This window comes from Talpa europaea (assembly GCF_964194135.1).
Source record: "Talpa europaea genome assembly, chromosome: 3".
NCBI classification, from domain to species: Eukaryota; Metazoa; Chordata; class Mammalia; order Eulipotyphla; family Talpidae; genus Talpa; species Talpa europaea.
Genome location: NC_140069.1, coordinates 139,716,814 through 139,744,365, shown reverse-complemented (window position 1 = coordinate 139,744,365; position 27,552 = coordinate 139,716,814).

Genomic DNA, 27,552 nt, shown 5'->3' with positions numbered 1-27,552 from the left:
TATTGATTTTATTTTTATATAGTACTGTCATAAGAGTAGAATTGTTAGGTCAAAATACCTATGTGATACTGATATTAATGGTACTTCCCAGTAGTCTGCTGAACAGGCTGTGTCAGTTATTTCTTTTACCAGCGAATAAAAGTGCATACACACATACTTCCTGGTAATAAATCTAACAGATATTTATGGATATGCTGTGCTTTTTTAATGTGCAAACTAATATGCTATTGTTTCTTCTATTTATTTTATATCTAAAATTTGATTCTGTTATATTGTTTTATGATTTATAATAATTAAATTACTCAAATTAAATGACCAATATGATTATTTTGGTAAATGTATAGTGATGCAATTGGCACAAAAGCAAGTGCCACCTAGGACTGACTCCATAGAGTGTGACTCTCCCAGTAAAATGAAAATATGGATATCTTTGGGCCTCCCCTGGTGGCGCAGCAGTTGAACACTGGGCTGCGAAGCTGCCCACAGCCTCTGCAGCGCTGGTTTGATCCCCAGCCACTGGCGAGGGTCCCACATGGCGCAACAGACCTCTCCTGCTGTGCCCGCTGTTCCCCTCCGCAGTATATTTCATCAGTCTGCCTGTTCTGTTCCCCGCTCCGGCGCTCGTGAATTTTCTCACCCTCCCGCACTTCTGACTGTACCCAGTGCTTGTATAAGTAAATAAATAAATCTTTAAAAAAAAATAAATCTTTCAAAAAAAAAAAAGAAAAGAAAATATGGGTATCTTTTCTCAAATGTTATTAAAATTTTCTAAACGATAAAGGCAGAGCATTAACCACAGGCAGGATTGTTCTGAGCTCGGGGTCCTGGGAGATTGCAAAGGTCACACTCAGAAATTGGCTTGGCTCCAACATCTCTAAAAAGTGCTTACTTCTTCTCGGTTAATCCCTGGCACCAGGCAGCCCTGCCTCTACTCTTTGTCTTTGTCTTTGCCTTTTCTAGAATTTCATAAAAATGGACTCATACAATACACAGACTTTCATGTCTGGCTTTTCATTGTATTCATTCTCTCAGCTGTTCATTTTCTGTTGCATTGATTTCTTATGATGTCTACTATTTTATCTATTTCATTTTAATAAAGACTACTTTAGGTTTAAGTTTTTATTGCTGCTTAACATGGAAGCTTAGATTTCAGTTTTCATTATTCTTGTCTTCTAATATCAGGATTTATAGCTTAAAATGTTCTAGAAAAACTGAATTTTATGAATTTTGCTGTGTTGTGTTATTATCTTTTAGTTCAATGTATTTTCTAATTTCTTTTGTGAATTCTTTCACCTCTGCCTCTGTGCTACTCAGGAATATGCTTGCTATTAAAACAGATTCCACATATTTGTAGAGTCCCCAGATTTCTTTTGTTATTGATTTCTAATTTAATTCTGTTGATTGCCAGGACATATTCCACATAAATTTAATCCCTTTTGACATCTCTACCATAGCATTTGGCTGGTCAATGTTCTGTGTAGCCTGGAAAAAGAAAGATTTAACTCTTATTGGGTATTTGTAGATATGAATTAGGACAAATTGATTTATTGCATTGTTTAAGTTGTCTATATTCTTACTAGTCTTCTGTTGACTTGATGTGAATATTGATTATGGGGATGGGATGAGAAATAGTAAAATCATAACTGATAGTAGTCAATTTATATTTTCTGTTTTTCAGTTCTATTAGTTTTTGTTTCATGTATTTTTGGGCTTTTTGCTATATGTATGTATAATTGTTATAAGATCTAGATGGGTTGACATATCATTATGGAATGTCCTTTGCCACTAGTAATGTGCCTTTTCTCAAGATCTTTTTCCCCATAATAACAGAGCCAATCTAGGTGTCTTATGCTTATTGCTGTTATGACATTTCTTTTTATCCTTTGATTTTAAGAACATCTCTTATAGATAGCATCAGTTGGTTGTAGCCTTTTAAAATTCATTTGAACAATCTCTCTTTTGATTAGAATAATTAGGTACAATTAATATCATTAGTAGCAATATTATGAAGTCTGTCATTTTTATATTTTGTTGCTGTTTTAATGTTTTCTTGAAATAACATTGATTTATGACAATATATAGTTTTAAGTTTACAACACTATAGATCGACATCTGTATATATAACATTTAGTGAACCAATAAAAATCTAATTCTATCCTTGACCATACAATTCACACCTTTCCCCCAATTTCTCTATCTTTCCCTTCTTTGCCTTCTGGAAAACACCATTTTGGTCTTACAGTCTAACATTTTGCTGTGTGTTTAATTTATCCATCTAGAATATCTTAAATATATTTAAAAAGACTACAAGATAGTATGTTCAATATGAAAACAAGAATCTCAAATTCAAAATAGGAAAATAAAAAGAAGAGATGATCTTACTTCTAAGAACTTGATAAAGTTGTCTGATACTTGTCTGTAAATAAAAGGCATATACCAAAAAAAAAATCACCATAGAAATATGCAAAAAAATGATCAGAAGTGTGCAGCAGTTTGTGAAATGCTTACTCATTAAAAACAATAGTGATTTGTGATCTCCTTGCCTTGGGTGTTTGCTTCACCTCCAGCTTCAGCAGATCTATTAATGTTTAAGGGCATTCGGGAAGCTGAGAATATAGGCACTCCACATTTCCAGCTGACCGATAAAATATGTGCTCATGTAAGAGATTCTGTAGAACCTGAAAGTCTAGGGATTCTGACATATGTTCTACATCTTGGAATCTACTATTCAAAGTCGCTAGAAATGGATACTTTAATAGCTTCAGGCATCTAAGCTACAAAGTCACAAGGAGCAAGGAAAAAAGCCAAAGACATATTTCTGAAATAAGCCAAAGATGAATTTCTGAGACTAATTAAGGCAAGTGTCTGTTACCACAATAACAAAGAAATTCCCAGATTGCAGAAAAAAGAAACAACTTGAAAGTAAGTAAGTAAGAAACTTACTTAGAGTCAAAACAACTTGCTTTCCACATTAACTTGCTTTCAACCAAAAATTGCTAGACATGCGAAGAAACAGGGATTTGGACTCATTGATCAGGTTTGAAGACACAGTATTCCTTATAAGGAAGTAATATCTTCTTGAATTTTTGTAAGTAATTAAATGCCCTGTTTTTGAGTTTTCCTTTGTTTCCTAAATTAGTTCTGATTTCTCTAAGTATTTTTTCTTGTCTACTATCTTAGTCTTCTCCCTATCCTCACCCCTTTTTCTCTTTTGAACTTTCCTTACTTTCCCTTTTAATCTCAGAAACCACTTCATTTATGAATGTCTGCTAGTTTTTACAAGTATTTTACTTTATTATGTTGTCTTCAATGTAAAGGTCCAATATTTATCTTTGTCATTCTGACATTACTCCCCCAACGCCTTCCATCTTGTGGATAACATAGCTTAGTTCTTCTAGTTGATGTTTCTACCTTTACTCTAATATCTGACATTCTTTGATCATCTGTTCATATTCAAGAATGAGGCAATGAAAATCTGACCATGGGCTCTCCAATGGAGATCTTGTTTTGTTTTACCTCCTCTGTGAGTCAGCATCTTCTCCTCTATATTTGTTGATGCTATGTTTATAAGAATCTTACTTGACTTCAGGTTCATGATAGTAATTGACAGTGCTATGGCCTGAATGTTTGTGCCTGCCCCCACCCCCATTCATATATTGATAGTGCCCAAAGTGATGGTGCTTTGATACGGGACCTTGGGGAGTTGATTAGATCATGAAGCTGGAGCTTTCATAAATAGGCTTAGTGTCCTTGTGAAAGATATCTAAGAACTTTCCCTGCTCTTCTGTCCTGTGGACACAGAGAGAAGTCTGCAGTCTATAACTCAGAAACATCTCTGACCTTCACCAGAACCAGATTATGCTGGCACCCAGGTATTGAACCTTTAGTTTCCAGAACTGTGAAAAAATTCATTTTTGTTGTTTATAAGCCACCCAGTCTATTGTATTTTGTTATAGCAGCTCAAGTGGTCTAAGACAGGTAATATTTAAACTTGGAATTCTTACTTCTGGGCACAGAGTAACAGAGAACTTACAGTGTGAAAGACCTTGAACTGTCAAAACCGAAATGGATTATCAGAGATAATTTTTTTTCTATGCTAAAACTTTTGGGTAGGATCATAATTGTACCCTGTTAGGAAGATAAAAATATGTTCTCTTTTGAAAGATTTTTAATTTAAGAATTATTAGGAATAAATGGGTATTTCCTGCAAAAGGGATGAGATTTTAAATGGTCATATCAAAGCAATTTAAGTTTTTAAGACAATGTAAAAGTTATTATCCTTAAAAAATAATTGCATTTTTCCAGTAAATCAACTGATACATTTCTGAATGAATCCCACCCAAACTGCTGTATATACATGTGTGTTTAGCAAAGCTAAACTTTTAAAATGGAGGAAATATCAAGGTGAATGATTCTCTAAAAGTGTTTTTCAGAACAGTCATCCCAGGAGAAAATTCTTGAAAGAAAGTGTTCCCTAAGCAATTTACTTTGCTTTGCTCTTAGGACTCACCGTGCATACTAACACCCCTTAAGAAGCCCTCAGTAAACAAACTTGGATCACTTTTAAACTCCTTGTCAAATGGCTTGTCATAGTCATCTTTTTCAAATTTCAACTCTTGACTATGTTTTAGGACCTAATATTGAAGAGAGCATATTTTAGGAACTGCATATCTAAGTTCATGTGCTGTTCTAATAAGCTAGAAATCTATGGAAAGACAAAAGAAAGCACAGTTATTAATTACAGGACATTTTTGCCAAAGAGAAATTTCCAACATTTGTGCTGTTCTATTCAAATCATATGGGAAACAATTATCGAAGACTCGAGCCAAAGCTTTTTGTACTCCAGACCCTTGGCCACTCATACTTTTAGTCCTATCACTGAAAAGAATTGGAATATTTAAGTAATATCTGAGAGTCCTCAAAAGAAAATAATTTCTTGACAGAATAGATGAACAAATGGATCTTTCTTTAGGAGATGTCTGTTGTCAATTTATATGTCTAAAATTTTGCTGTTTTGCAAATCATGGATATATTTTATTAAAAATTATATCTAAATAAACATGAATGAAAAATGAAAAAAGTGAAGAATGTTAAGTGCTCTAGTGAGATAATGACATTGAACAGGACACTTGGAGGAAATTCTGGTTAGAATAGATCCTGACCTTCCGGTCTTCATAGAGGAAGAGTGTCCAGATCTGGAAATGGACTTCAAGTCATAATGTCCACTGAGATGCACAAGCAGTAGCAACATTATTTCCAACATTAATCTTGCCCAGATTCATATTTAGATCTGATCAATGTTGTCTGGACATTTAGAGTCAGCTGCTCCAGCCTCCCTTGGCCCCCGAGAAAAACTGCCTCACCCCAGGTTTTGGTTCAGCAGAACATCTAGAGAAACTAGCTGTCTGTACTCTTGGGAAATAGCCTTAGGGGTATGAGGGAAAACACTGATTAAGTGCAATGTGATCTAACTTCAGAAGTTCCCTTCTGTTCAAATGTTCGCAGTATTTGAATATCTACCTTATTTTAAATTTTTAAAATCAAAGTAACATTGGTTTACATTGTTGTTTGTATTTTGGGAGTAGAGGATCCCCCTTCAGGCACTGCTAGTAGGGTTCGCACTACCCAGATATCCATAGATATATAGTTCACCACCATAAAGTGTTGTTCTCCTTCCCTACTTTTTTGCTTACCTCTCTCCCACCTGCTACCCTTCCCTTTTTACCCCCTATCCCCCCGCAGTGTGTCCTGGGAGGCCTCTCTTAAAATGCCAGATTTTTAGACTACCCAGTTGGATTATTCTCTGCCTTTATGGTGTCATTTTGATTACAACTGTGATTCACTTAGAAAAAAATAGACAATAACTGTACTGAGGACTAATGTATTCTAGTCTTCATCTGCAAGAAATCTATTGCCAGTTTCTGCCAGTGTTTAATCATTCATTTTGTTCTATTTTGTCCTGTAATAACTTATGAGCTCCATTTTTCTTTCATAGTAATGGCTATGAATTACTTGGTATTCTATTAGTTTTGGAACATTGGTAAATATGAAACCAGACTGTCATTTTTTTTAACATCCTTCACAGCATAGAACAGAAAAGTAACCACAACACTGATTACCTAACATAACATTGCAATTAATTCATAATTATAAGTGACTCTATTACTGAAAAGAGGATATAGTGGGAACCATACAACTATAAAGGTATAAGATACAAGGCAAGCATCTTTTAAGTGGAAATGTTCTTGAGGAGGTTTCTGTCTGTTAATGTGGAGCATCAAATTCTGTTCTAAGACCATTAAAGAATTCAGCTTTAGTAAAGAAAGCTCCTGGAAAATCCTTGTGAAAAGTAATCAGGCCCCCATTTTATACTTTGATTATTTATATTCTCAATTATCAGGATTTTGCTAAAACCGAAGCCATCTTTTCACTGGAACAGGGAGGAAGTAAATAAATAAATAAAAATAGGAAGGACGAGAAATGGGCTGTTCTTTCTGGTAATGCTATAACGTGATTAGAGTTTTTTTCTTCTTGTTTTCTTTTTAACGAGGGCATTCTGATTCTGCACTAAAAGATTTTTCATGACACTAATTGTCTTCTCAGCATGAGAAGATGAATCACTTTCATGAGAGAGAGAGAGAGTTTCTAGTTGTCTTTCCACAATAAAGATGTTAAAACTGTAGATAAAGTCCTATAAGCAATTCCAGTAAATAATTAGAAAGTGCTTGTGTTCGCCCTTCAGAGAGCTAGTATTTCCAGAACATTTAGAGACTGATTGTCAACCAGGTTGAATTAAAAATCTGATATCTAAAAGCCATCTTCCTTGCTTTCAGAGTTTTATATGTCTAGAGTTGGCGTTCTTTTCCCGTGGGAAAAATTGAGCACTTAAATTCTATTTCATTGGTTTTGTTAGCACTTTTTGCATATCCATTCACTTTTTCAGACTCAGTTTTGTTGCTCTTAGCTTTTTTCTGAATTTTGCTGGCAGAGTTATGCATCTCCATCTTAAAATTACAAAGTTCTGTGTAAATGCTTTTATCAGAGCATTTCACATCAAATTGTAGTAATACGGCTTTCTCTGGACAACTTAGTTGTTTATCATCAGTTGTCCATCACACACCAAGAAAAAATGACATTTTTATCTTTAGACATTTTGACTTCCTAAGAGCTTGTACATCCTACTCAACCTATTTCCCATGGGTGTCATTGGAGAGATGGACAGTGGCTCTGGAACAAGGACCAATCACTCCTCCTTCATGTGATTTTTTTTTTTTAAGATTTATTTATTTGTTTGTTTGTTTGTTTATTCATTTATTTATTTATTTATATGAGCACTGGGTACAGTCAGAAGCGCAGGAGGGTGAGAGAATTCACCAGAGCCAGAGTGGGGAGCAGAGCAGGCAGAAGGACCGAAGTACACTGCTGAGGGGAGCAGCGGGCAGCAGGAGAGGTCTGCGCGCCATGTGGGACTCTCCTCCAGTGGCCGGGGAGCAGCCGGGGATCGAACCGGTGCTACAGAGGCTGCGGGCAGCTTTGCAACTCAGCGCTCAACCACTGCGCCACCGGGGAGGCCCTCCTTCACGTGATTCTTACCTGTGAATTGTTTTAGACATGTGATGAGATTCCCCATCACAGTGAACTTGTATACATCATAAAGCTTACCCTTCCTTTGACATCTTTTTTCTGAAGTACCTTCTATTGTGAATGTACTGGGATTTAATGATGAGGATTTAATAGTGCGTCCTTTTTGCCATTAGAGTATAAATTCTATATGCTGCTATGACTAAAATTAATCCTTATCTAAACCATCAAACCTCGTATGAAAGCCTTAATGAGAAACAGGTGCTGTTTGTTGAACAATTTAGGCTTTTGAAACAAACAAAAAAAATTAAAAAATAAACATTTGAAAAATCTAATCACTAAAATGTGGTGCTCTAGAGAGCTGACTTAGAAGGTGGGTGAGTGATTCAGCCATCAGCTATTAGGTAGCCCAGTAATTTCATGGTGTTCACTAATTTTGTGAACCACTGAAGGGACCGAATAAGGTCTTTCACATGTATTATATTTTTCTGGGGGTATATTACTAACTATAGTTTTCAAGTGAAGAGAACAGGCAGCATTAACTATGTAACTGACAGAATCACAGAGGTCATGTTTTATTAAACAAATAATGAAAAGATCTATAAAAACAAAGTTAGAGTCATAAAAATGCCCAGGGATTTAGTATCAGTTTAGAAACAGGACTTAAGTCTCACAACTATAGTGGGTATTAATTTTATCTTCTTTTTTTTTTTAATTTTATCTTAATATATAAATTCTGAGAATTTCTCAGAAGTAGGTTTTAGATAATGAATGCTGAGAAAAACCTTACCACAGTCACATCCCAGTAATAATGAACACACCTAGCACTCTGAGCTTGGCTTCTAAAGACCATGTTCTAATAAAAGAGAGCAAAGCTACTTGGGGAGATGGATGATTTTAGGGACGACACAGAAAATACAAGATGAGTCTAGAGATTCTTGCAATGCCAGAAAGTAAGAAAATCCTTAAACAAAACAAAACAAAAGATAGAGACTTATCAAACTGACATAGGAGTCAACTTCAGGAAGTTTCCAGGGATCCAAGTTTGAACAATTTAAGCATGAAATAAATAATAGTCACACAGCTGGTACAATGTGACGTTGGGATTTGAATCCAGTTCTGTGGCTTTTGTAGACCTATACTTAGCTAATAATATGCATGGCATCCTTGAGAGCCTTATTGTCTTTCCCCATTATACGCAATCCCAGGATAAGAGTTGGTGGGTCAAAAAAATATGTGCTGGATTACATTCCACAGAATAAGATAAATATCCATGAGTACAAATAAATAATTGAAAAAAATAAATGGTGGAGATGGAACAAATCATCCTTACAGAAGAACTCTAAATAATAGTTAGTGTTCCTTCTCTTAAGTATGGAATAGATTCAGTGATTCACTTCCAAAGGAGAGAGTTTGGAAAGAAGAAATAAAAATAGTAACTTCATAACGGAGAAACTTGGCAAGACACCACCACACCCAAGTGATCAACTTAACATAATCAGTGGTTGGTCATGTTGATATATTCCCTCTGATCTGATGCAATGAGAGGACACTTCACCTTTAGAGATTTCTTCCCCCTGACTTATACTGCTGTCTATTATGTGGGAGCATCAATCAAAATTGAGAATGTGCTACCAAACACTTGAGGTGCACACTTCAAAAGTGTGAAAATCATGCAAAATAAGAAAATACAAACTCACAGAGGAGACTGCAGAGAATGTGGACTAAATGCAATGTGGTATCTTGACTTGCATCCTGGAACAAAAATGGGATGCCAGTGAAAGTTGAGAAGCCAAATTAAGTCAGTAGTTTATTTAGTAGCACTGGAACAACATGACAACTGAGCTTTGGTGAGTGTGTTATGGCTATGGAAAATGTTAACATTAGGGGAAACTGGATGAAGAGTGTATGGAAATTCTCTATATTATCTTTGATACTATTTAGTAATCTAAAATGACTAAATGTAAAAAACCCTAAAAATAGTATTTTATAATATTGTATTTTGTTCCCTCTGTTAGAATGTTTTCCAAATAAAGTAGGAAAATACTGCCTCCATCCAGTAACTTTTTATAATTAATTTTCTCATACCATTGTTCATTGTTGGACAGTATTTATTTGATTTCTTCCCACTAGGTGCAGTCCCCATAGTTGTCCCACCACCATAGCACCCATGAGCCATGGTGTCCATCCAGTAACTTTTATTCCTACTCTATTCTTGTGCTGGAAAACACATATTCCAAGGACAAGATTGATTTTATGGTGTTAACAAGGTTCACAAATTTAATTAGATGTACAAGTGCTGAATCAATAACCACGCTTAAGTTCTCTGCTCTCGCTCTCACTATGCATCAAGCACCTAAGGCACCTAAAAAAACAGAGGACAAGACCATATTCCAGGGTTCAGATTCCACTGTTGGAGGTAAAAATCTAGAAATCAGTATTAGCTTATGATCATTCTAGGTCATTTTATTTTGCAGTTGGGCTTAGATCCATGGTATCTAATCTACTGAGGAACGTAGGGATTGGGTTCCAAAAAAAAAAAAAAAAAAAAGAGAGAGAAAGAAAGAAAGAAGATACTGTTATTTTAAACCCTTAAAAGAGTCATTGGTTAATTTCAAGAAGAAAAAAAAGTCAAATACGATTATTCTACTAATAGGTGAATTATTCATATATATCACAATCACAGGATAGATACAGAAGTAGCAAGAATATCAGGGTTTGATATGGAATTGTTTTCATAAATTGATGCTGATTTTTCTACTTTGAATATAAAAAAAGGGGAGTGGTGAGTCAAAGCGGGGTAAAGATGTAGGAAAATGAGGATCTGCCACTGATTTTGTCCAAGGCTCCCTAATTAGGCTCATCCAATAGAAGTAACAGTCTTTATGGTTGGTGTCCCCTCAGATTAGTATTCAAAGATCGCATTGTCATTGGTAAGTGACTTTCATAGCATATTAGCTACTATGCATACTAATTTAGAGTGATGGAGAAGCATTCATGTGAGAAAGATTTTGCACTTGAGTTCTAGCCATTTCCAGCTGAGAGAGAGAGAGAGAGAGAGAGAGAGAGAGAGAGAGAGAGAGAGAGAGAGAGAGAGAGAAGGTGGGGGAGGGAGAAAGGAGTTTGGGGAGGGGGAAAGGAAAGGAGAGAAGAGAAATAGAATCAGTGGAACAGAAATCTCACAGGCAACATTTCCTATTCTTAACTCATATAAATCAACCTGTACATTTTTTTTTAATACCTAAGCAACTTCACTTCCCTGTATTTTACACCAGAATGTATTCATTTGCTTAACAGGGATTGGGAATCCTTTTGGTTCAAAGCTTACTTTGGTTTCTACCATTGTCTTGATTCTAGAACCTAACAAAATAAACAACATATTTTGTTGACTGGTTTGCATGCATTTTATACCTATCCAACAGATATTTCTTGAACTACTACTACGTGTGAAGTCCTATTCTAAGTTTAAGGTGATCCACAATGTACAGAATAAATTGTTATTACAACTTCTAATATACAGTAGATATTTGCATTTATAACTGAAATCAAATAAAGCTGGAAATTCACCCATGCAATGGTTGTAAATATATCAGAGATACTGTTTAAATGTTTTGCTTTAGGCTAACTGTTTCAATAATCACTGTTTGCATACAGGTTTTTCTTACAGAATATTCTTCTATTATTATTCTCTTAATCATTCATTCTTTCACAGATAACTTGTGGTCATCAAATATTTATGGGGTTTCTACCAGAGGAATGAAAGCTATGTGAGAGCACAGAGTATGGTGTTTTTCTTTCTATCCTAGTGCCTGTCAAAATGTCCTATATACAATGAGATGCCAAACAAATGTGAAAAAATAGAATTTTTACTACAAACTGCAGTAGCAAATAGGAAGATAAGGTCCCAGTTTCTATAAGCAGTTTGGATTTCTTGCCTTACCCAATAGTTTTGTTTGTTTGTTTTTATTTTTATCTTAAAATGTCATGTCTCCCATGGGCATTTGTATAATTTTCCCTGAATTACATTGTATTTTCTGCAGTAGTATCTTCAAATCCTGAATCTTACTGAGATTTAGTTGAAATTTAAAGATAAATTATTTATAGATTTCTGTAGTGAGTTCAACGATTCATTATGACACATTTGGATTTTATTCTTGCTATTTTAACTCAGAATTTATTAAAAATCATTTTTCAGCTTGGTTGAAATTAATATTTCTTAAAATTATTCTCAGAAAGGAAATAAGAAACAAAATAACAGTCACTTTTCTAGGGGAAATCTGGAGTTAGAGTGTGTTGGCAATTCGTGGTGAGATATTCCAAGAAATTATTGAGTCCCCAGATAATTGGCCACTGTGCAAGCAAAAACTGAAAGAAGAAAATACTAGAAGTATAGGACTAGGCAGGTTTATAGCCCAGACTGGGAAGAACTACATCTTTAAAAAGGTTTGAGCAGTGATGCCCCCAGTAAAATATCTCAGCTGCACAAAGTAATTCAGGAAAAGGCAAAACATAATATTTGCACCTATATTCTAGCCAGCTCAAAATTAGGTGCAACTTTGGCCTCCCCTGGTGGTGCAACAGTTGAGCACTGGGCTGCGAAGCTGCCTGCAGCCTCTGCAGTGCAGGTTCGATCCCTGGCGGCTGGCAAGGGTCCCACATGGCACAACAGACCTCTCCTGCCACGCCCACTGCTCCCCTCAGATGTGTGTTTCATCAGTCTGCCTGTTCTGTTCCCTGCTCTCACTCTGGTGAATTCTCTCACCCTCCCTCGCTTCTGACTGTATCCAGTGCTTGTATAAATAAATAAATAAATCCTTAAAAAAAATTAGCTGCAACTTAATGGAAAAGAAAACAATGTTAATATGAATGGAAAGGGAAAAAGAGAAATAGATTTGCTTATTACGTCTTAAAAAAAGTGCAAGCACACTTACTATAGCACAGAAATGACTGTCCTGTGAGCAGAAACATTTAAAGTGTTTGAAGGAATTGTATTACAAAAGACTGAGAGCAGGCCAACAATTCTTTGACTGTTCAAAGCAAAAATATAAAACAGAAACAAACAAACAAAAAAGCTTTAGCTCCCTATATTGGAAGGAGACAAGTTCCCAGGAGGGCAAACTGCAGCTTCATCTACATTTTGCATGAAACCAGATAAATAATAGACAAGGATGTGCGTGCCTGAAGATGGAACCCGAAGCCTTGTAAAACAATGTCCAAGGGAATTTTTCCCTAACAACAGAATGTAGGATCTTCCCCTCTCTCTCATAATAGGGAGCATTTATACTGCCCCAGGGAACTGCTGTGGGTCTGTGATATGGAGGGATCCCCACTCTCCCCCATCTGGAACAGGAACACCACTGCAGTCATCTTGCAAATGTGGTCTCTGCTACAGACCTTGGAGAAATGCCAGAGTTACTTTTTAGTTGATAGGTTGCCAGGCAAAGACAGAAGGATGACCCCATCACACAAAGATCTTTGTCACTGAGTGGGTTGCACTGAGGGATAGTTGTCTTCCTTGGGGGAGAACAGGATATTTTTTTAAAGATTTATCTATCTATCTATCTATCTATCTATCTATCTATCTATCTATCTATCTATCTATCTATCTATACAAGCACTGGGTACAGGAGTGTGAGAGAATTCGCCAGAGCCAGAGGGGAGAGCAGAGCAGGCAGATTGATGAAGTACACTGCTGAGGTGAGCAGCGGGCAGCAGGAGAGGTCTGCCGCCATGTGGGACCCTCACCAGTGGCCCGGGGGATCGAACCGGCGCTGCAGAGGCTGCGGGCAGCTTCGCAGCCCAGTGCTCAACCACTGCGCCACCAGGGGAGGCCTGAGAAAAGGATTTTAAGGAAGAGAGGGACCATAGAATGAATGTTTAGTGACTAGATGGGCAAGATAATAGACTGGGAAAGAGATGACTTCACGATTACTTACCGCTGATTCCCCCCATTCTATGGAATAATGTGTATATATTTAATATATTACCTATTAAATGAATCTCTATTTTGAAATAATTTTAGATACACATTCAGTTGTAAGAGATAGCACAGAAAGACCCCATGTAACCTCGACCCCATTCCCAGTGACAACATCTTATAAAAGTAGTAAAATAGGCAACCATAGTATTGACATTGACAGTCAAGAAGGAACCTGCCTTTCCACAGGACCCTCATGTTGCCTTGTGAAGTCTCAGTCACCTCTCTCCCTCCTTTACATTGTCAAAGGTATTGCATTTTGAACAAATTTGAGGGGCCTCAAATTTTGCAGAAACACGTTTGATTTATGTATGTTTACCTTGTATGCTATACTCTTATTGAACTCACTCATTACATTTTGGAGTTTGTTATAAATTCCTTGGGATTTTCTGCATAGATAATGATGTCACTTGCAAATAAGGATGGTTTTTCCCCTTGCTTTTAATTACTTTTACTTTATTTTCTTGCCTTATTACACTGGTATGTAATAAGCATTATGTGATTAGGTGTTTTAAGAGGGGACATCTTCATTTGGTTCTCAATCTTATGGGGAAAGCGCTGAGACTTCCATTATAAGTATAATGTTACTGGTAGGTTTTTGAAGATGTTGCTTATCAAGTTAAAGTGTTCCACTCTGTTTCTATTTTTCTGAGAGTTTTTTTTTTTTTTTATCAAGAATGGGTATTGAATTTTGCCTAATGCCCTTTCTTGCATCACTAAGTCATATGATTTTTCTTTTGCAGTTTGTTAATATTGTGGATTACATTGCTTGATTTTCAAATATTGAATTAGACTTACATTCCTGGAATAAAGCACAATTACTCATGGTGAGTCATACTTTTTATATATTGGTGATATTTATTTACTCACTTTGCCAAGAATTTCTGCATCTATATTGATGATAGACATGATCTTGGTCTTATTTTTTTGTGCTGTCTTTGTCTGGTTTTGGAAGTAAAACTACATAGAATGAATCAGGAAGTACACCCATGTATTCTTCTTTTCTGGTGAAGAGTGTACATAATTGTTGTTAATTATTTTATAAATGTTTAATAGTGTGGAACACCAAAAGGAAGTCAGGGGCATGAATATTATATCTCATTTTCCACCAATCCTTTGAGATATTGCAAAATCCCCTCACTTACTTGTACCAGAAACTAGAGGGCATAAGTGGATGCTAATGTAGTATATATAGGTCAGTTTCTCAAAAAAGTACAGAGCAACATAGAGAAAGTAGTAAGGTGTAGGGGCTAAAGAAAAACATCTGGTGTGTTCTGCTACATGTTTTCAGGGTCCAGATGTTAGGACATCTGCCTATTGACTGATGCTAAAGTCCTCTTTTTATCTTGCTATCTCTAGGAGGATACCCCACCTGGCAGAGAGCCTTCAATTACTCCCTTCAATTGCCTGCTCTAGCTCTTTGTCACTTATTAACAGGAAATTTCCAGATTTTCTGCTAAATTCCTTAGTTCCAATCTAGCTCTTCAACCTAATTCTTTCTTACAGTTCTGACTTTTCTTTGAATGGAAAAATGTTTCTGATACTTGAGGCAGTTAGTGTAAGAAATATATTAGAAGTCATAGAAATGAATAAGGGAAATAGAAAACTCAAGTCTCAGCTTTCATATCCAATAAATTAATTTGAAAACCTCAAACAGCCTCATCAGAATTTATCCTAATGCTTTTCTAAAAATGACCTTGCTTTTCTCACCCTCTTTTCATCACAGGAAATGAAAAGAAAGAAAAAAAACAGAAAATAATTTAATATTAGCAAGTGGAGACTAGTTAGGAAAATAAGTAATAGGTCTTGGAGATTCTTGAGCTATTTTGGAAAGCAAATTAGTGGTCACTTGAATGGAGATACTATTTTGAAATAAATTAAATTATTGGATCCCATGACCTGCCTCACCTAGTCCCCCCTGCATCATTTGCTTTCCTGTAACAATATGCTGAAATTCTTAAGTAGTATCTGTGAGGAGACCCTAAAAGACTGACAGACATGAACTTACAAGGCTAGGAAAACACAACATCCTTTACTGTAAGCACATGTGAAATCTATTTTTTGTCTACTGATTTTCTACCATGTAGAAAATGTTCTACTAATCTCTAAAATGAGTATGCACTTTTAATTACAAAGGGACAATTTTTTCCATATTTACAGGTGATCCAACTTGTGTAGATCAGTAATTTAACTTCCTAAGCCACCTCTTCTTCTGTAAAAGGGGGTAAAAGAGCACTACTTCCTAGAGTAGCAGTGTAAAATGTGTAAAGTTTATGGGGAAAGTAGAGGAATTTATGAGGGACAATTTGTGTCTGTGTCCCTATCTAGTAGTTTCATTGTTTTGTTTGAGGTTAGTAGAAGCTGCCTTGTTTGAAGACTAATGTCAGAATATCTGACTATATTAATAGAAAATCAAAATAATTTAACAGCAGTAAGAAACTTGGGCACAAAGGAAAAAAACATTGTTTTGGTTTATCAATAGCTTCAAACTCCTAATAGCTGCATTGTAGTAATATAAAACTAGTGGGATATCAGTACAGGAATACATAAATATACATTCTTATACATCATATAGTATATACATAATCTTCCCTGGAAGGGAATTCCAATACAGGAATGAAAATCTATCTATCTATCTGTCTATCTATCTATCTATCTATCTATCTATCTATCTATCTATCTATCTATCTTTCTATCTCTATCTATCCATCATCCTCATTGTTTTTGTCTTCATATGATCATCATCCTCATGTGTTTCTTAGAATTTGCCTATATTTGATTTTTAGCAATGACACATGACTTTCTGAAAACAGAGTTATTGTGCCAAAGTGTGCAGTTTGGCCATAATGTGCTTATCACCCTCTGTTAGGTACAAGAAGAGGTTGAAGTTAAGGCTTGGTTAAAATAAAAGATGGAGTGTGTTCTGATTTTTCTTACCTATGATATAAAAGAAAATTTACTTTCATTTTCATCCTGTTTAGCTTGTTTAGTTGATATACCTTCACTGGACATTTTCTGAGGCTACTTAGAATTTTTCTATATCATTCTTTTTAGGTAAAAAAAAATCTATGAATGCATTTACTCTGGCAGCCATTTAATTTACTAATTGTATTTTTGAATTTTAATGTACAAAATAAGGTTCTACATGGATGAATTCTCTGAACTTCCTACCTGGTGGTTGCCTACTCTAATCCCAGACACATACACATCAATCTTAAATCCTCAAATCAGATGAAATATAGGCAGTTCCTTAAAGCATTCTTAGACTGCAGACACCAACATTAAACCTCGAGTATCAGTGCTACCCTTCTACAAATTATTTCTAATAGTCATTTATTTAATCTTCAAAGTAATACAATTTTTACTAAATCAAACAAATGAGACTTCCTATAGTCTTAAAGTTAGGAAAAAGAGTTGGGGACCAGAAAATATTCCCCACCAGCTGCCCCCTCCACCAAAACAGAGGGTGACTATTTAGTGTATTATCCAAGCAACATTGTCGGGGGGGGGGGGTTCAAAGGACATGGTTAATTACATCAAGTCAGCTGGAATAAACCCAGGCCTGGACTTAGGAAAAAATGTCAGCTGCTCCTCATGTGATTTCTTCATGTGATAAATGCCTTTTAGGGTTTGAGTTCCCATTGTACCACATACCAGCTGTGGCCTTGGATAACTATTTAGTGTCATGAATCTTCTGGTTCTTCACCTATAAAGTTTCAGCCAACTCTAAGAAATAAGAGCTAGCATGTGACATGAGCTAGATCTATGTAAGATACCAAAAAGTTTATTACTCTGATATCAATGATGATTCAAGCAAAAAAACTAAAGAATTTGAGGCATGTGTCAAAAGGAAAGAACAATTGCATCCTGGGTAATTCAAAGTTAATTATTTGTTCCCAGAAATTGGTCCTGAGGGTACAGAAGTCTCACTTGTTTAAGTAAAACTCAGAGTTGACAGGATACTTAGGGTTTTGCAAAGTATATTCTGAGAAGTTCTGGAATCTTTAGTTTCTACTCCAGTCCTCCACTATTATGAAGATGGTATATCTATAGCTCTTATTGATTATGTTTCTTTGTTGGGTACTCTGCTTCTCTAACTATAGAGTTGCTTCAAATCCTCAAAACTTTGCTTATATATAAAACATAAAGAAATACTGTGTATACATAAATATGGTTTATATATACATATGAAGAAATTAAATGCCTTTTTTAAGGTCAAATAACTAGAAGGTAGAGAAAATTTGAGAGTAAGAGAGTGAGAGAAAGAGAGAGAGAGAGAGGACGATGATTTTATACGGGGCTCTGATTCAGGTAAACATGTATAGACACATTCTTTGTATTTAAAAAACCTACAGCCTTAAGGCAGAGACAAAAAAATTTTCAAATAATCCTATAAACATAAATAAAATTGTTATTATGAAAATGCTGTGGGATGTAGTTTGAAAAGTCATGGGAGACATTCTTGATAATGTTACCCTACATGTTTTATACTGAGATGAAGGATGAGGAGAGCTCCCAGGCAAAGATGTATCCAGGGCATGTGCAAAAGTCCTTTGGCAGGAGAGGACACAGAAAGTGCAAGTGTGACTTGTGGCAAGGTGACAAGAGCAATGAAATCATGTAGGTATGAGGGCAAGGTGAGGATGGTGAGGAGGAGCGGCTCAGCCCATGGAGAGTTGGTGGGTTGGATGAAGGAGTCTGGACATTGTCACTATCAGCTATTACAGGGAGTGAGAAGTTCACATTTGTTTTCTAGAAAGATCATTCTGGTTTAGGGCACAATATAGAAGCAATAGGATCAGAACTGATGTGACAAGATTAGTTAGATTACTTGCAGAAGAAGTTGATTCATTTGACAGATCTGATATTTAAGTGGTAAAATTGGGAGGACTTGAAGTGTGATTAAGAGAGAAAGTCAAAGATGATGACTTGGTTTCCATTTTGGACATTTGAGTCAATGATTGGTTAAAAATAATAGAAAGAGTCAATTTTGTGGGTGAAATCATGAATGCAAATTTGGACATGTTAAGTTTTAAAGACACTTAAGATATCCAAGAGGGGGCTGAAGTAGTTAGATCATAGTATACACAGGTTTGGTGTTCCATGCAGAAGACTGGGATGGAGATAATAATTATGTGTTATTATATTCAAGATAATAATACATGCTGAAGTCATGGATGAGATCATATTAGGAAGAATAATTATATTAAAAAGGGCTGAGTATGAATCTCTGAGGAACTTGACTGCTTATTGCCAGGAGGAGTGAACTAAACTTTTATGACCCATTAAGGAACTTATAGAAAATGTCTGCTTTTAGATGGAAAGAGTAGGTGGTGAGAGATTTGGACCAATCATGAAACTCAAAGAATTTAAGTTTACCATAAACTTGGATGTGTCTGAGTGGATGCTTTCCTTGGGCTCAGTCAACTTTGAGTTTAATCCCCATGAAGCTTGTGCCCTAACATATTTGATCCTGTTTGTACTGGTTTTGACTTGTTTGTCCTTGTTGAGATAGAGGAAAGGAATTCCAGCTCAGTTTCCTCATATCAATTATTTGTGGAAAACACACACAAAAAAGGTTTCCCTACCCACAGGGCCCACCTATGCTGCTAGAAAACCAGGCCAATCTGGAATCCCTTTCTGCAAAACGAGATATTTGAGAATGGAAAAGAGGATACAGAATACTCTGGAGCAATTTTCATCTGCTAGACTGAGAAGGTAAAATGAAAAATTTCAAGAGTAGAAGCAGAGTTCTGTATTGAAATTTGTACTGAAATTAGTATTGTATTTGTACTGAGTTGAAGTTAGTGGCTTTATCAAGCAAGGAAGTGACACCAGTTGATATTCTTTCTTAATAAGTACTCAGTAGTACCTGAGTCTGACTTGCAAAATGTTCACAAGTGTATCCTAAACTTGATGACACAAATTTTCTTATGGAAAAAAGCATTGTATTGTTGAATTTTCAGACTGATATACAGCTTCATTTAGGATTATATTTGGCAAAAACACACCCAAGGACATGGAATGTAATTGTCATCATCTTCCAACTATTTCTGGGATTTGGCACCACTGTTTCTTCAGTGCTGAATTTGGAAGTTGGAATGTCTTTGCACACAGGCATCATTAAGGATTAAGTCAACACTCTTTTGGTATCGGTATGTTGAATATTTTCCACTGGTACATATATCCTCCCTTGTATTTGGGCATCACTTTCCATAAAATTTAAACATGTTCTTTCCCTTATATAAATAAAATATGCACTACATACATAATTATGCATACTTGTATCCATACAACCAATTTATAGCAATACTATAGATGTACATATATAGTGTTAAATGTATGTCTATCCCCAATCAAATATAAATTGGATTGTCTTTAAAGATACTATCAAAAAGTATACTTACACAGCTTATATACTATAAAATGTACTCTTTAAAAATTTCACATTCAATTATGTTAACATATACATTTCCTGTGTCAAGTAATAGCATGTGATGTGGAACTTACATTTATTTATTTATCTTTTAATGTAGGATTTTTAAAAGATTAGGACTCTGTATTATATGTGTATTTCTCACTCATGAATGTTTTATTTCTTACACTTAAATAAAACATAAAACAATGGAAATAAGAAAGATCCAAGGTTCTTTTGTCACAACAGGACTGTAGGAATCATAGCTAATGTAATGATAACCCTAGGTAGTCAGTTTTAGCAATATTTAACCTGCACGTGGCCAAGGAATTTTATCATGTGTTAAAATTTGCTTCTAAATGGATATGTGAACACAGAACATAAACTTCAGCTCTCTTTTCCTCATGTTTGCAACTTTCAATAATTTTATTTTTTCTCAATCTTTATGAGCTTGTGATCATGTGGTTTCTCATATATTCCATGTGCAACAAAGAGCCTGGCGGACTTTAACTTCTTAATTTAGGGTCAATATTTAATCATGACAAATTGCCACCTGATGATCATGTCCACGCATGTCCCCATCAGGCCTGGTGTGGGGTAGGGTGACAGAGGATTGGTGTTCAATGCACAGCAAACAGCTGTGAGGGGGCCTCCAAGGACACAGAGGAAATAGAAGCCATGATTTCCAGAATTAATTGCACATGGAAACCATCTGCACACAAAACTGTTTTTTCATTTGAAGCCATATCATTTTTCTGTGTTGTTGAAGTCTCAACATTTTGAGTTTCAGAGCATATGGGTCCTTATTAGCAGTTAATTTTTTTCCCTGCTTTCTAGAATAGCAATGTCATACAACAAAAATAATAAATAAGTTGACAGCTCTCCTCCCAAGACCGTCTGCCTGTGACTTGCAGGCATCTCTTTCAACAAACCTGTCCCTTTCAGAAGCAGCCCTTCCTGCCTGCCTGTGAATATGTTGGGGCCTCTTTTTCTCTCTCCTTTTCCTAGTAAGCCTGCTTCTTTGGATATTAAAAAAAATAAAAATAAGTTTAGGGAAATGGTATTTTTTGTGTGTTTACCTTTCAAAACATTTTTAAAAATTACTTTAAAAACATTAGGAAAGACCTTAGTAAATATAATAAAAAAAGACAAAAAAAAGTGTACAAAAAAAAAATCTAAGAACATGGGGGATATGTTCTACTAAATATTTATTGTAAATTCTCTGAGAGAACTGAGGATATGTTCCTTTCTTCACTGGGAAATCATATTTTTATTACTGTTATTTTGTCCCTAATTTTATTCCTGATGTTTTTTCCCTTCAATATAATTTTTTTCAGATTATATTTCCTATGTAGATTAAGTTACTGATCAGGGTGAGAAAAAAGCAAAATGATTTTATTCAGTCATTTAATAAATGACCCCCTTTTCTTCTTGATTAATAAACAAAATATTAGGAGAATCCCAAGAAAAGCACAGACAAGATAACCTGGCAGGCAATCTTACTTTCTCAGCAAGATAAAATATGCATTCTGTACTTTTTGTTTGTTTTCCAGGATACCAGGCATTTTGGTTATATTTGATTATCTCCTACATATTCAAAGTATTTATCATTTCTATTTATAAATACATAAAGTTATATAAAGATTTTAAATCTAAAAAGAATGTCTGAGAGGGATTTCATAAAGTCTGTTCTAAGAAATCAGTCACTTTTGTTTCTACTCAGCTATTTAGTCATTGTTGATATTAAAAATAGCACATTGTATCACAGCATCATGTGCGAGGGTCCCCATTGTAGAGAGTTGGGTTTGTAGGTGTGTCTTTTAGCTCTCGTGATGAATACATCCACTCTAAGCAAGTATTCTCACCATGGCCCATGTAATCACATGGGATGTGAGGGGGCAGACCTGACGCTCAAGCTCATATGTGATCATAAGAGCTGTGCTTCTGTACTTTACTGACCATCATACAATGAGGACACAGAATTTTTTCCTCCAATACCACTTGGCTCACTTGAGAGCTCATTGTCTTCTCTAGCAGAGTTCCAAAAGCTTTTGGAAGTAATAGAAAGGTTATGCAGCTGGGCACTGTCAAGATACACAAATGAGCTGTGTGTGAGGGTGTGTTGTGTGTATTTGATGTATCTATGTGTACAAGTGTGCATACGTGTGCTTTTGTGTCTGAGCATGTGAGTTTGTGTATGTATCTATGTGTGATCATGTGTGATAAAGCAAGGTCAATGATTTGCTATTAAAATACAAATATTTTTCACTTGGCATTTTTTACTTGGCATCAATTCCAAACAATGACATAATTCAAAATGTTCATATGGATCTTGCACACAAGAGCGATATAAATGTATGATGCAGGTGTTCTCACTAAATGTCTGATTAAAACATCTTCAACTGGAGATACCACTGACAGAAATCAAACCCTTGATGTATTTGTCAAGTAAATTGTTCAATATAGTTATTTTTTAATTCCCAATTCAGATCACTGCACCAAAACTTTCCAAAAAGACAAAGAGAGGAGAAGACCATGTGTAAGTGAGCAACAACGTTCATGTCTAAGAAAGTATTTCCTTTCCCATGGAAAGTGTCTTAAATGTTAAGTTTTTGCCATCACTAAGATATCTTGCCAGTTACCATGAATGCTTTGGGGAAACATTTCTATTTGATTATAAAAGTCAGTGGGTCTCAAAGTATGGTCCTCATCACAATTGCTTGTGTAGAAGGTAAATTCCCAGACCTATTTCAGTTACTGAATCAAAGTCTTGGGGTGGGCCCCAGAAACCTATGTTCAACAAGCCCTCTAGGTGATTCTATTGAAGGCTTAAGTTTGAGAACCACTGACACCTGGTGTGAGATAAAATGGCCCTGGGAAAGATACTCATGATATCACAAGTGGACGCACCTGGGCAGTAAGGTAAACAAGACTGAAGAAATTACTTTAAGTATAGAAAGGGGAGCCTCCCTGGTGGCCTAGGGGGTTAATTCTCAGTGCCATCACCCCTACAACCTGAGTTCAATCCCCAGTCATGGAGTGGACCCACATACGGAGCAGCAGACCACCCCCGTCTCACCCGCTGCTCCCCTCAGCAGTGTATTTCAGTCAGTCTGCCTGTTCTGCTCCCCACTCTGTCTCTGGTGAATCCTCTCAACTTTTCCTCCTCCCCCACCCCAACCTCTGGCCAACAGTTCTTCTATACAAATATAAAAAGAAAAGGATAGAATGAATCATCACTTTGTTGCTTCATACAAATAGTCCAACTATTATCAGGATTTAAATTAGCCATCTCCACAAACCATTGTAATGCTTTCTGGTCACAGATGCACTAACATCAATTTTTATTTTATAATAGGTCAAACATGATACTTAATATTAAAACCTCCAAAGATATACATATTTCCATTAAAGTTAGATTTCTAGGGTTCGGATGAGCTGCTGTGTATATGGTGAAAATAAAGACAGATCCCTTTTTTACTTTGCAATTGTCCATGACTCATTATATGAGTACGTATTTAGGAAAATCAAAGGAGAGATTCTCTAGAGTGTTATTATCTATTTAGCAAATATCAACATTATGCAACTTACCACATTCAGCTTCTTCCATTTTTGATTGAGAAACACTGGTCATGTGAAGGGTCAGTGGAGTGGCCAGGCTTTTTTCCACCTCCTGGTTGCTAAGCTTCCTCAGCTTTCTGCCGCCTACGTGCTCGGGAGCGTGAGCACTGGGTGTGCGCACCTGAAATTAAGACACCTGGGCCCAGAGAGAAGGCCATGTGCATGTATGAATGCTCACGCCTGTGCCTAGTTCACTGTGCTCAGCGCAGTGAGGGACCCACTCTCAGGTGAGACGTAAGACCATGACTAAAACCTCCAGAGAGAGGGCAGAGAAAGGGCAAAGATTCCTGGGGAGCTCAGTTGCCTGTCTGTCTCCCAGCCCCTCTGCCCAGCCCATGCCTGCCTCCTTGCATGCCAACCTTCCTGCTTGCGGTACCTCCTGTGTATCCGGTTCCCTGAGAGCGTTAAAGCATGTAAAACCCCACTGAAGGCTCCAGACTCTATCCAACTGCCGGAATGGAAAGTGAGCCTGCCCTGCACATGCTTGATTTAGACATGCTATAAGGCCGGCTCTTTAGGCCGGCTTTTCCTGTAGGCCAGGTGGTTTCCTTGTTTGAGAACTGGCAACCACCACATCAGGAGTAATATTTGACAATTAATCAAATACAGAATTTGATTCAAATTCTGAAAATGAAATGAGAACATTTCACTGGCACAATAAGAAACTAATGAGAATTGATAAAAACTCAATTATTTTCTTTAATGAAAAAAATGAAATGATTTTAGTTTAGATAAAGTGAAATCACAAGGATGGATTGTGGTATCAAAGGTAAAATTTGGAATGGAGAGACATCGAAGTATGTTATAAAATTTGAAAACACTAGAATTCACTGAAAAATGCCTTTCCATGAAGCCCTTGGTAACTAAAGGTTAATAGGCCTCTTTCAAATGTTCAGTATTTGATTTTTTTATGAAAATGCAAGTATCATTCAGGATTGCATGGCAAGTATCAACTAATAACACTATCTGTTAACTGAGAATTCAAGCTAATAGACCAAAGAAAATGGTCTGGGCAATGTGGGTAGCTGAGTGGGTGTCAGGAGAGGGAGAGGATTTGCTATGGGGTAAATGCAGAATACTCAGAAATAAACCATCTTTTTGCTCATTTCTTGGAGAAACGTGCATGTTCATACCACACTAAAACATTTTGGCATTTAATATATGAGTTGTTGTATCGGACCCAAACTGAAAAGGGCAGTTTATAAAAAAATCCTGTGCTTACACAATTTTTACCTTGTTTTTCAGAATGAAAAACATTCTGAAGGTTATCCTTTCCTCCCAGTGTGATTATTTTATATTTGACAAAAATCAGTTAATTTGGATGAGAGCAAAGCAAAATGAATTGGTTGCAATCTCATCAGGCAATCAGACTTGACTTCAACACAGCTGCTGGAACTGTAACAGCCAAGAAACTTCTAGTCAGAGTCTGTTAGGAGCACGGGAGCAAAATGCATTGTCATTATGTGAGGTGAGACCAGCTACGATTTATTAACATATTCCTCCAAGAGATATTTAAAATCAGTGCCATGCTTTCAAAGGCGATAAATCAGTTTAATATTAATGAGTAGGATTTTGACTGTACTTAAATCTCTTCCATCAGAAGCAAACACTCTCTTCTAAACTTAGGCATAAAAAAATCCCTTATTACTCTAAAGCAACATATGTGATATAACATACCAAGTTTTGTGTATAATATATTTATTTGCATACAGAAATATGTATTTCTATTATACAGTTCATTACTTTATTTATAGAATATGTATATTAAGCATACAGCATATTCCAGGAGATACACTTAATATGCACACAGTTCATGCTGCAGCGTGCACCCTTTTAAGAGAAGCATATTTATGAGGCATGGCATGGTATATACATGCTGAAAATACACTTTGCACAATTCATCCAGATTTGGGTGCTTCCCTAATCTATTGCAACACCACTACTGTGGTTGTTGAAAGGGATATTATTCAACTGGGAAAAGGCAGCTATCAATGAACTAAGGAGAACATAAAGTTATGTGTCATTTCTTAGTTGATTTTTCTATCATTTAATGCCCATCTTCCTCTATATCAGATCATTAGGATCAAATAAAGCTGTGAATAGACAAAGAATATGAGTCTGTGGATCTCCAGCTTCTGTGATGAAGCTGGAGTATATATCCCATGTTAATTATTATATTGGTGACTGTTCATAACACTGGGGAGCTGGCATTAAATTAATGATGAACTGGTAAAAGGGCTATCTTTTCTTTTTTCAAGAAATGAACTCCCCACCACACACACATTCTTTGTCTCCTCTTAGCTTCTAAGACCACTCTGGGATATTTACATTATTGCTATAAGGAGAGAAATTTTTGATGGATGTTTATCTTTCCAGTGACCACAAAAGAGATGAGACATTGTTTCCGTAAGAAACTCTTCATGATTTTAAAGGAAAAATGGCAGCTGCAATAGAACTAACTGCAGCAACTGCAGTCATTGCAATGGACAACTACTTCATCTCAGTTGACTGGACTTGCGATGATAATAACTGCATATTAAGATGTTAGAAACATTGTGCTAGCGTGAGTGATCTGGTCATTTTGGGTATATAGATGTGGCCTGTGTTTCCACTCTACAAATTCCAAAAACTCCAGGCTCAGTGAACCACCAACTGTGGGTCTGATATACAATTGGTGAGCATTATCTTATTTAAACAGATGAATGATTTGCACTGATATTCTAATAGTGATATAGGATTATTTTCCCATTTAAATGAAGTTAACTCTAGAATCCCGTAAAATACATCAGGGTTTCTCAACTTTGGCACTACTGACATTTTGAACCAAGTGATTCTTAGTTGTTGGGTTGTTTAGCAGCCTCCCTGACTTCCAGCCACCACGTGCCAATGTATCTTCCAGGAGCTGGAACTGTGGCAATCAAAAATCCTTCCACGTATTGTTAAATGTTCCTTGGGAGCAAAATTGTTCTTGGTTAAGAGTCACCAAAACAGACAATCCCAGCCATACTGAGTGCAAATCCTTGAATACAGTCTCCGTATCTTTCTAATCATTTATCAATTCAGTATTCTTTCCTTTCCATTTTTTGATTCTGGTTGACAAAGCTTAGATGATGTGTCAATCTTCAGTTCCTTTCTTTAATACTTGGTGGTTTCTCTTTCAACAAGACTGGGGAGATGACGGGAAAGATCAAGGGAAAAAAGGAAGAAGATGATGCAATAAAGAGAAGAGGCAGTTGGACTCATGATAAGTTGGATTGTTACAGAAGACAAAAAAAAAAAGATCCGAATCCAGAATCCTAAATCTTTGCAACCAAAGAATTCTTCCTAATTAAAGCTGAATTTACATCATAATTGTACAACAAGCTAATATGTGAAATATCCAGCTAGTCAGTCATATTGTTTACAGGAAACCAAATAACCCATTGACTTGATATTCCTCACTCTTGATTTATTCATTGATTCCAAGAAGAAAAATAAATATGGAGTTAAAATGTAAAGTTTACATCGGTGCAACTGTAGAATAAAGGAATCTATATGAACAGATGCTATATGTATATACATAGAGGATTTGGGAGGGAAAAAAAAACACTGAAGTTATTTGGGCAAGAAGATATTTTTATAAAGGATAAATTAAACACAAATATTGTTGGCAATTTTCTTCTTACTGTTCTTTTTTGTTGTTGCTTGCATTGTGCTTTTTTTTAAATCTCAAAATTATTGAGGTGCCATCAATGGGGCAAGTCACACAAAATGACCTTACAGTGGTAAGATCTCACACTGACAAATCATCATGCAACTCACATTGATGTTACTGACATGATGTCATACTGGCATGATGTCATAGAGCCCATAAGCCTAAAATGCAAAATATGAAATTTTGAAAGACTTTTATAACTTTGATTTCTATTGATTGGGTCATCTTTACAAAATCTGATTGGAGAGCTATAATAAATATAGT